Below are 11,195 nucleotides of genomic sequence, written 5' to 3' on the forward strand. Positions count from 1 at the left end.
TTCTTTATTTTTTACTTAAGGACAATAGGTAATTCAATTTTTGAAAGATATTTTCACATCCAACTTTATCCTTTCGAGAACTAAGAATTAAATTTAACACCTAGGCACTAATAGAATTTATTGGGTTTGAATAAACTACGTAAGTATTAAAACGGTTCAAATCTTAATTTAGAAGTTTAAGGTAATGCATCCCGTCCGAACATGACGATCGAATATTGGGGTTTAAGAGTTTTGCCGATATCGACAACAAGATTTGAGATCGAGGAGGTGGGAAGTTACAATTACATTATATATAACTAGAAGTTGAAAAAAATGCTAAGACAATGTAAAATACTGAATTTTGGTTTATTTTAATCAGAACGTCAAAATTATAACTAAACCGATTTAGTATGTTTTACTTTTACACTTCGTCCATTTATTGCCCCAACCCAACCTATTATTTTCTTGCCTAAAATTATCTCTTCCTAAGGGAAAAATCTTCGAATCTCTACATAATATCGTGACACCATATATATAATTGGGTTCATGTATGGAACTAGATCTTAACCCTCTACTAGCCCTACCAAATAGACTCGTGCAAATTTTTCAGTAGCTATTGTTTTTTCTCATTTATTTTGAACTAAGATGAGAGTATAAGTAGTCACACCTTTCTGGTTGTTTGAAAAAAAAAAATAATAACCAACGCAAAGCAATAACAATGAGCATGTGGTGGTTCATAATAATTACTGCGTTCATTTCTTCCCTGCTTATGCTAATGATTGTAGACACGCAATTTTGTTCTTTTTCAAAAATATTTTAATTATTTTTTATTTTATTTTATTTATTTTATTTTTTATTTTTATTTTACTCACCTTACCATACTTTTGTTTAATTGATAATTTCTCCAAAAAAAAAAAAATTGAAAATAATTAAATACATAACATCTTTGTCATCTCACTATGCCACCTAAACACTTCACTTTTTATTTTTCATTGGATACATGCAAAAGGCACACGCCCTACTCATTTTTCCACATGTCACCCTCATCTTTCCACATGCCACACTAACTTTTCCACATGCCACACACTTATTCCCACAAGCCACCAATTATATGCTTCCATATAGGATAATAAATAAAGAAAAGAAAAAATAAATAAAAAATATAAAAGGAAAATTCTAAAAGGGGAAAAGGGGGCTCATTCTTTCATCATCATCTTCTCCACAATAACAACAATCACCAAATCATCTTCCTCAGAAGAAGAAAAAAAAAAACGAGGGAGAGAAGAGAGAATCGCGCAAGAGAAAAAAAATTGAGAGAGAAACAGTACCGTGAACAGTGTTGTGAACAGTACGTGAACAGTGCGGTTTTCAGGTTCGATTGGATTTACGGAGCTTCAGTTTTGGGTCTCAAATTTTTCAATATGGAATTGGAGTTCATCATTGTTGAGGTCCTATTAGGAATTCTATTGTTCGAGCTTTCTTGATTTTATTATCAATGAAATTGATTCTTCAAAGGTCCCTCTCTCAACTCTACTTTTTTATTATATCGAAGTTGGTTAATATCGTGATTTTGTGGTGTTGTTTTAAATATTTTGAGCAAAATGTTAATTGTTGTTGCGGATATGAATGATTGGTATGCTTAAAGGTTTAAATCTTCGTTGGGGTATGTTTTGTTGGTTTTGGATTTTGAAAAGTGATTTGATAGTCAAACTGGTTTAATAATATGATTAAAAATGGATTTGGGGGATGGAATTGTGAAATTGATAAAAAAGTTGAATTTAGATTAGCTTTGGTTTATCGTTGTTTTGTTTAATTCGTAATGAGCATGAATATTATTGGAATGTGATAAAATTCTGATATGTTGAAATGGATAGGCGAATGTTGGTTCAGGTAGGCAAAAATTTAGGAATAAGTTTTCTTGTTGAATGTTTGAATGTGGAATTTGAGTTGAACGGTTTGGTTTTAGTTCTTGCATTTGGAAATGTATTCATTTAATCGGAAAATGCCCCGCGATCACTTGTATTTATTCGCCGGGGAATGCCCCAAAGTATTTTGTATTTGGAAGACGTTCGTGATGAAGGCCCGAGGCATCGGGTTGGGTAGCATAGGAGCATAGTATAAAATTAGTGTAGGGTAGAATAGGATTTACATTTTCACATTCTTTTTCTATTTTGGACTGTATAATTGGACTAGACATTGTTTTTGGATTTGTTTGTTTGATTGATCGTTTTATTTATGTTTGGTGTGGTTTATACATTCATAGTGTTCAAATTAGCCGATATGCTCCACCAAGTGACCGTGGTCGAACTACGGGATCGAGGGGTGCCTAACACTTTTCCCTCGGTCAACAGAATTTCTTAGTCGAAATCTCTGTTCAGTCAAAATCATTTTGAAAAAGGATATCCACGGGTAACTTGGCAAACCTGATTTATGCCAAGTGGTGACTCTGAGTTTTGAATGTAAACATAATCCTTTTCGGAATAAATTTTCATTTCGTCACTTCATAATAAAAACCCTTTCGAACCTTAAAATCAATATAATTTGGAGTTAAAAAAGGGGTGTGACAGTTCCGGCGACTCTGCTGGGGATTTTTCAGAATTCGAGCTTATTTTGGAGTTGTATCGGTTTAGTTTGGCACTACAGGTGTATAAACATTTTGTTTGTGTTGTTTTGTGTTATTGTATTATCATTATTGAGTGTCTACGTGCTCTTTGTTTACAGTTTTATCTTATGTGTTACCGTTTTATATCTGGCATCATATGCATAACCCGAGTCATTCTTTCTGCAACAAGTTCTATAGTACACATGTTGTACACGACCTCTAGTTGAGTCACCCTTATTTTAGGGGGGATCCGTCGGTGTTATGGAGTAGGTAGAAAGCAAAGAAGCCACTATCGACCATATGCTCCCCCGAACAGCCTTGTTAGTGAACCCCAACGTAGGTCAGTTTTTAGGTCATGCTTATGTGCATCATATTGAAGACCTAGCGGGGCCCACTTGGTCCTTTGTAGAAAATTCACCTCTAAAGCATCTCTACGTGTTAAATGTTGCATTTCTGAGGTTAATGTGGTCATTTGACAGACTGATTTGGAGAAAATTTGTGTTAGAAGTAAAGTGGAAAAAAAAGGAGAAAAGAAAAGTGAGTCGAAAAGAAAAAAAAAAAGAGTTTCGTAGTTTTAGAGTTCTTTATGACTTTTGTTTTTCACAATTCAAAAATTCAAAAAAAAAATTATTTTCTGCACTCATTTGTTCAAAACCAAAATATCAAAAAAAAATTCTCACTTTGTCTCCTTTAGCATGCATTCATAATTCGAAATTTTCAAAAAAGATTTCTTTTAGCAGTTTTTATAAAAAAAAATGGTAAAAATTTGTACATTTCATTGTAATGAAAATACCAAAAAAAAAATTCTTTTATAATTTTTGGTGTCATTTTTTTTTGAAGTGTCAAGTTGAAAACTCCAAAAAAGATTTTATTGACATTTTTTATCGTTAGTCTTTGGTCGTGTCTCTCAAGTTTGATGTAGTTTGTTAATTAATTCTTAATTGTCCAATTTGGACGAACTACGCACCCCTGATTCTTCTCTCTCGGGAGTGAGATACATAGGTAACCTATTGTTGATTCGGGGATCTTATTTCAAAAAATTCAAAAAATATTTTCTTCACTCTTCATTTAGGGTAGGTGTTTCATATACGTCTTTAAAATAAAACTACAAATAGTTTTCAGTTTCATTTTCGTATGAAATGTCAAATTGAAAACCCAAAAAGATTTTCTTTGGTAATCGTGGGTTTCATTTTGTATAGGAATTAGAAAAAAAAAAACTCAAAAAGATTTTTTTTCACTCTTTATTAGAGTAGGTGTTGTTTCATATACATCTTTAAAAGAAAACTTCAAAAAAGATTTTTCCTTTAATATGTTCAAGTTTCATTTTCATATGAAATTCAAAATCAAAAATCTAAAAATACTTTTTTTTGGTAATTATAGGTTTCATTTTGTATAAGGAATTTAAACTTGAAAAATGTAAAAAGATTTTCATCAATTCTTTTGATAATTTGTTATTTCCTTTTCTTTTTAAAGTTTCAAGAAAAAAAAAGAAAGGAAAAAGAATTTAGTTGGCCATTTTGGCAAGACTTCACGAACTACACACATCTGATTCTCCTCTCTCGGGAGTAAGATACATAGGCGCCCCTCTTGGGTTCGGTGACCTTTTCTTGAAAAAAAAAGTTTTGAAAAAAAGTGTTGAATTCTAACGCATTTGCTATCTCTTGTTCAGTTAGTTTAAGGTGGTTGGTTTGTGACATTTTGGCTGGTTCTCCATATTGCACCAAGTCACAGAGAAAGTTATGGCCAACAAGGATACCGAGTTTGTTGTCACTGATCAGATAAGGAGTTCGGGGAATGAGAATTTGGAAGCTAATGAAGAGATTCAGAAATTAAGGCAGCAAATGATAGAAATGCATCGAGCTTAGGCTAATGGGTTGTCGCCTCCTCAATTTTCTACTGATAATCTAGAATATCTTTCTAGCTCGCCTCCAGTGTCACATGCACAATTTTCTATTGTTGTTGACACGTTACAACATGCATCAGGATCTACTCCGGGGCAACACTATCCAAACACTTCTAATATTTATTTTCTCACTCCTCAGCACAAAGCTACCATACGCTCGACTCCATCCACTGTTCATGTTTTTGCAGCACCATCTCCACTCGAAGCTCCTACTTTTGAGATTTATCCACAAGTTGTGCCTCCCTACTCTGGGAGAGAGCCTGTATTGAATATTTTTGCTGATCAACATCATGCTATTGATCCCACATTTAAGTCGACTAATCCTTATGGCTATACTCACCCGCCTGAATTTTCTCTTAACACTGAGAAACCTGTTATAACAGAAGAACAAGAGGAAATGACCAGAAAATTAAGAAGTTTGGACCTGGCTATGAAAGACCTCCAGGGACTTGGGGGGTACAAATGTATCTCATATAAAGATTTGTGCATATTTCCATGGGTTCATCTTTCTTTTGGCTTTAAAATGCTGAAGTTTGAGAAGTATGATGCACATAGAGATCCTGTTGCACACTTGAGACGTTATTGCAACCAACTAAGGAGTGCTAGAGAGAAGGAAGAACTACTCATGGCTTATTTCGGGGAAAGTCTTTCAGGCCTAGCTTCGGAATGGTTTGTTGACCAAGACATTAACAAGTGGTTTAGTTGGGATGACCTAGCTAATATTTGTGTAACAATTGCAATACAATGTGGAGTTGATCCCTGACGAAAAATCCCTAAATAGTATAAAAAAGAAGAATACTGAGAGTTTCAAGGAGTATGCGATCAGATGGCGCGAACAAGCTGCTAGAGTAAAATCGCCAATGAAAGAAAGCAAAATAGTGGAGGTATTTATTCAAGCACAGGATAAAATATATTATCAACACTTGTTACTTGCATTAGGAAAGTCATTTATTGAAGTCCTTAAAATGGGTGGAATGATAGAAGAGGGAATTAAGACTGGTCGCATTGTGAGTTTTGCAACATTGAAAGTGACAACTCAAGCAATTCAAAGGGTTCAGAAAGTATTGGGGAGACAAAGAATGAGGAAGTTGAATCTTCTATTATAGTTGGACAGCGAGCACGGTGAAGAAGACCCTGTTGTCGTCACTCTCAGGCTCAAACCCAATTTCATGCCCAAGCTCCACATGATCACTCCCAAAATTCATTATACTCTACTCCTCCACCTTTATATCCAGTATATAACGCACAACCATATGTTCAGCCCTCATCTTACCCACAGTGGAACACACCAACTCCTCAGAGTCGTCCTCTAACTCCACAAACATACCAAAACCCTCCTAAGCCTAATTTTTTTATCTAAGCCAAATGATGAAATGAGGCAGAAGTCGAGAAATAGTTTTACACCAATTGGAGAGTCGTATGCTAGTTTATTTCAGATATTGGTACAATATGGAATGGTCACTCCTTTACTTAGGTGCACTCTTAATCGACGTTCAAGAAATTTTGATCCTAATGAATGATGTGCGTATTATTCTTATGCCCAGGGTCACAGTATTGAAGATTATCGAGATTTAAAGAGAGAAATTGAAAAGATGATTCAAGATGGATCAATTATGGTGCAGAACATTGATAGTGAGGGAATCTCTAGTCATGTTGATATGTAAACTAGTGGCTAAGTTGACAGGCTGAGCAATTGAGAAGTCACCCTTCTCCCTACTAGGAACAGGTCCAGTAGTTTGTTTTGTTTTCTTTTTTGTTTTTCAAATTATTTCAGGGTTGTAGTTCGGGATCTATCTTGTTTTGTCCTTTTGTCATTTAGGTTCAAACCCTTCTATCTTTTATTTCAACTAAATGAATTGTCCATTTTCCTTTGTGTTTTAAATATGTGTTGTTTGTTTGTTTTCTTTATACAGTACATTTTATGTTGACTCTAGTGATATGACATGCTTGCGGAATTTTTAGTCAGATCTTAAAATCCAATTTAACCATGAAACATTGGATCAGAGCGCTAAAGTTAGGAGAAACATCCGAGAAAATAGTAGAGTGCTGAGACATTTGGTGACAAGTTCAAGCCTTCTTTGAAAATTAAGGCCATTTATGTTGAGAAGCATAAGAATAACTTGGTCATCAATTGAAAGACATGTCTCAATTAGGTCAAACCGTGTCTACGTGATCCTATCAAGAGGAACAGAAAGAAAATCAACTCCACGAAAGCATGAGTCATTCAAAGTGAGGGATGTACAACAAATGTGGAGTTGTATGTTTGAAAAGTATAGAAAAAGAGGTGACACACATTCTCGGGGCAAGTTAGTGTTGTAAAACATATCATAAGTGATGTTGATCGTGCACTTTTATATTACATGCTATGTACTAGTATTTTCAAGGATTGATATGACGAAGACATTTTATTCTGCTATCTAAACATTGTGTCATCCTTTGTTTACCCCATTTGAGTCTTAGTGTTATTTTCTTTCATACCCCTCTTTTGAAATTAAGATGAAGCTAGCAAAGCTTAAAAGAAAAGTATCGAACAAGAGAATAGAGTCAGGAAGTTTCAAAAAAAAAGGAAAAGAAAGAAAAATGTGTCCACGAAGGAAGAAAAAAGTGTCAAGAAATTAGAGTCAGAAAAATCACAAAAGAAAAAAAAGTAAAAAAAGAAAAGAAAAGAAGAACAAGTTAGAATCAAGCAAAAAAAGAAGAAGCTGACAGAACTACACATGACCTGATTCTCCTCTCTCGAGGGTGAGATACGTAAGCTGCACTACTCAGGGCTCGGTCCAACCAAATAAAAAATTTAGAATTGCCCAGTTAAAAGAAATTGGGGCATAAGTTAATCCTCATTGTTTGAGTCGATTCGAAAAGTTGTAAGTCCCACCCTACTTCAAGTGTCGTTTGGTCCCTATGCCATCCTTTCTTTCTAATCCTATCCAAAAGTCAAGTTACAACCAAAGAAAGACCTTCAGATCAATCTTTGAGAATGCTCAGGCTAAGCATGCAATGGATATGGATAACACATTTTGGGAAGTACTTGTCTTCCTAAGCATAAGGAATCAGAAGAGAAATAAAAATGAGAGAGTCTTATCGGTGAAAACCCTTATAGGCACTGTAAGACGAAGATGAGTTGAGATAAATAAAAATGAGAGAGTCTTATCGGTGAAAACCCTTATGGGCACTGTAAGACGACTGTGAGTTGACAAAAATAAAAATAAGAATCCTATTGGTAAAAAACCCTCTCGGATACTATAAGGCAATGGTCAGGTGATAAAAAGAAATGAGAGAGGCTTATTGGCGAAAACCCTTCAAGGCGCCACTAACCAAATGAGGTATCCGAATGCAATTGGCCTAAGAAATCAATTCACTTTCAGGGTCATTAACTCAACAAAAATTTGTGAGAGTTTTGGATGGAAAGATCAGGCAGTTTAATCCGATATGTATGTCATAATCATTAGAGTTAACTGTCATTTTCAGATAAACTTTTCTTTCATCTGTTTTGATGGGGACATTCATATCATTTCTTTCTTTTCTATAGTTATATTTTTATTTTTCTTGAGTAAGTTATCCAAATAAAATCATTGTCATTTTTCTCTTGTCTTTAAGTCAAGTCTATGTCAAAACAAGTGAGAAAAGATTTCAAAACTAGATATCAACTTTTTCAATTGTACAAAGCAAGGCAGAAAGGCCAACGCATGAAAGAGACATGATTGTGACCCAAAATGAGGCAAGCAGAAAGTTTTGTCAATAAATAAGTCTGGGAACTCATGAAATACCAAGGTTCCAAGGGGTCTATCTGAGAAGCATGGCAAAGCAGAGATGTTGTGTTTGTCTCAGTCACTCTTAATAATCTGAGTTTGGTCAATAAAGCAGCAAGTCAATGACACGGCAAGAGCGTTTACCACGAAAGACAAAGCCACAAACCCACTATGTTTTTAAACTCACAACCTTTCTTTGCATGAAACAGGAACACATGTTACCTTCAAATCAATGATTTCAAAGCCCAAACATCAAGGCCCATAGTTTCTCACTTTTACAAATGCAGGAAGTAATGTTGCTGGACAGGTTTGATAATTAAATCATGGTAAAAATTCATCATCTTATATCTCTCGGAGACACACTTTCTTGTCCAAGGATTTCATTTTTCATTTGCTGGGTGATACACTTCTTAAATTGAACCTTCACTCCTAGAAGACGTACCTTTTAGTCGAGTCGTTCATTTGACTCCTATAAGACGTACCTTTTAGTCAAGTTATTCCCCTTGACCCCTAGAAGACGTACCTTTTAGTCGAGTCATTTCCTTTGATTCCTATAAGACATACCTTTTAGTCGAGTCATTTCCTTTGATTCCTATAAGACGTACCTTTTAGTTGAGTCATCTCCCTTGATTCCTATAAGACGTACCTTTTAGTCGAGTCTTTTTCTTTGACCCTTAGAAGACGTATCTTTTAGTCGAGTCATGCCCTTTGATTCCTATAAGACGTACCTTTTAGTTGAGTCATTTTCTTTGATTCCTATAAGAATTACCTTTTAGTCGAGTCATCTCGCTTGATTCTAATAAGACGTACCTTTTAGTCGAGTCATCTCCCTTGATTCCTATAAGACGTACCTTTTAGTCGAGTCATTCTCCTTGACCCTTAGAAGACGTACCTTTTAGTCGAGTCATTCCCTTTGATTCCTATAAGATGTACGTTTTAGTCGAGTCATTTCCTTTGATTCCTATAAGACGTATCTTTTAGTCGAGTCATCTCCCTTGATTCTTATAAGACGTACCTTTTAGTCGAGTCATCTTCCTTGATTCCTATAAGATGTACCTTTTAGTCGAGTCATTCCTCTTGACTCTTAGAAGACGTACCTTTTAGTCGAGTCATTTCCTTTGTTTCCTATAAGACGTACCTTTTAGTCGAGTCATTTTCCCTTGACCCCTAGAAGACGTACCTTTTAGTCGAGTCATTCCCTTTGATTCCTATAAGACGTACCTTTTAGTCGAGTTTTTCCTTGATTCCTATAAGATGTACCTTTTAGTCGAGTCATTCTCCTTGATTCCTATAATGATGTGACTTTCACAAAAGTCCTTTGATGATAGACTGGGGCAAAATTTAATTCTTGTATTTGGAACTTTACTTTTTTTTTTGGCAAATGAAATCTCTTTACAATAATCTTTGTTTGGATAATTTTCTTTTTAGATTTGATGTGATTTCAGGAGCCCGCTTGAAGAACTGAGCAGATAAATGAAAAGTCAAGCAACATGGTGAAGAAGTTGAAAGTCAAGCAACAAGGTGAAGAAGTTGAAAGTCAAGCTACAAGGTGAAGAAATCGAAAGTCAACAAATTGAAAAATATCAAGTCAGGAACCCGCCTGAAGAACAGGGTGAAGAAATTTAAAACCAAGTAACAAGTGATGAAATGGCAAGTCAGGAGTCCGCCTGAAGAATAGGGTGATGAAACTTAAGTTAGGAGTCCAACAGAAGCTGTATAGATAAGATTTTTGTAATTTCATTTATGTTTTTAACTTGTAATTTTCATTTTTGATGTAATAACAAAGCTGCGGACCGGAAGCTCGATGGGACCTCACTCGACTCTCCAACTCAGTATAGTCCATCTCCTTCCAATCCTTTGAGATAACTGTCACTCGATTCCCTCATAACTTGGGTAGATAGGATGTCCTAAGTCAAGACCTGGTTTCCCTCCTTCCTCGTGCTCCGTGCTTTTGAATAAAGGTCAGGACAAAATTCTGTTTCGTTGTCTACTATGATAACAACCCTCTGCAGGACATGTGTGTTGCAGTTGACGACTTTAAGGCTTCAGGTAAATCAACTTTAGTTTTTGCTTGTTGTATAATTTATGTCATTTGTTAGCTCTTACTATTACTGAATAATATGCTTAGCTTCGTTTTATTTCACCTGTGCAGTTTTCGTGAATGGAAAGATTGGCAAAGACCCAAAGCTGGCAACAGCAGATGATTTCTTTGCTTCAGGTCTTAATGTCAGTGGAAATGCAGTGCCCGTGTTTGGTATTGCTGCAACTATTGTGGATGTAAACAACATGCCTGGACTTAACACTCTTGGTATTACTGTTGCTCGTTTTGACTTGGAACCACAAGGTCTTGTTCCATTTCACATACACCCTCTAGCTTCTGCATTGGTAACTCTCCTCGAGGGTACTCTATGTAGGATTTCTTTCCTCTAATCCTACAAACTTCTTTAAAAGTCGTCTATTCTCAAAATCTTGAACCCTGGCGATGTGTTTGCTATCCCACAAGGTCTGATTCACTTCCTGTATAATCTGGGAAACAATAAAGCTACTTTTCTTGCTACTTTCAACAGTCAAAATCCAGGACACATCAGGATTCCTAGTTCAATCATTGCTTCAGAACCACCTATTATGGATGAAGTTCTTGCCAAAGGCTTCCAGCTTAACAACAAAGAGATTGCAGAACTTAGAAAGAAATTTTCTTAGGCTATGATCCTCACTGCTGATCACCAGCGTCTTATGATAGGGTTGGAATAATACTTTACTCAATAACTCCTAATAAATCACTCTAAATCAAGTGGTGCAATCTATGTATATAATCCTTTTGCAGTACCATGAATAAGCTCTATGTAGGTCATGCACCTTGTGCAATCTGCAAGTAATTGACTTGCTTGATAGCCATTTCCTCCGTTTCATTTTACTTGGTCCCTATATTACAAATTGTTGTTTCAATTTTCAATTTATGAAA

At 35.4% G+C, this 11,195-nt stretch overlaps 1 pseudogene; it reads left to right on the plus strand.

The window, feature by feature from the left end:
- The first annotated feature begins 697 nt into the window (after nucleotides 1-697).
- LOC107854894 lies at nucleotides 698-10,933 on the plus strand (annotated as a pseudogene).
- The last annotated feature ends 262 nt before the right edge of the window (nucleotides 10,934-11,195 follow it).

Source organism: Capsicum annuum, chromosome 1, assembly GCF_002878395.1.
Source record: "Capsicum annuum cultivar UCD-10X-F1 chromosome 1, UCD10Xv1.1, whole genome shotgun sequence".
NCBI classification, from domain to species: domain Eukaryota; kingdom Viridiplantae; phylum Streptophyta; class Magnoliopsida; order Solanales; family Solanaceae; genus Capsicum; species Capsicum annuum.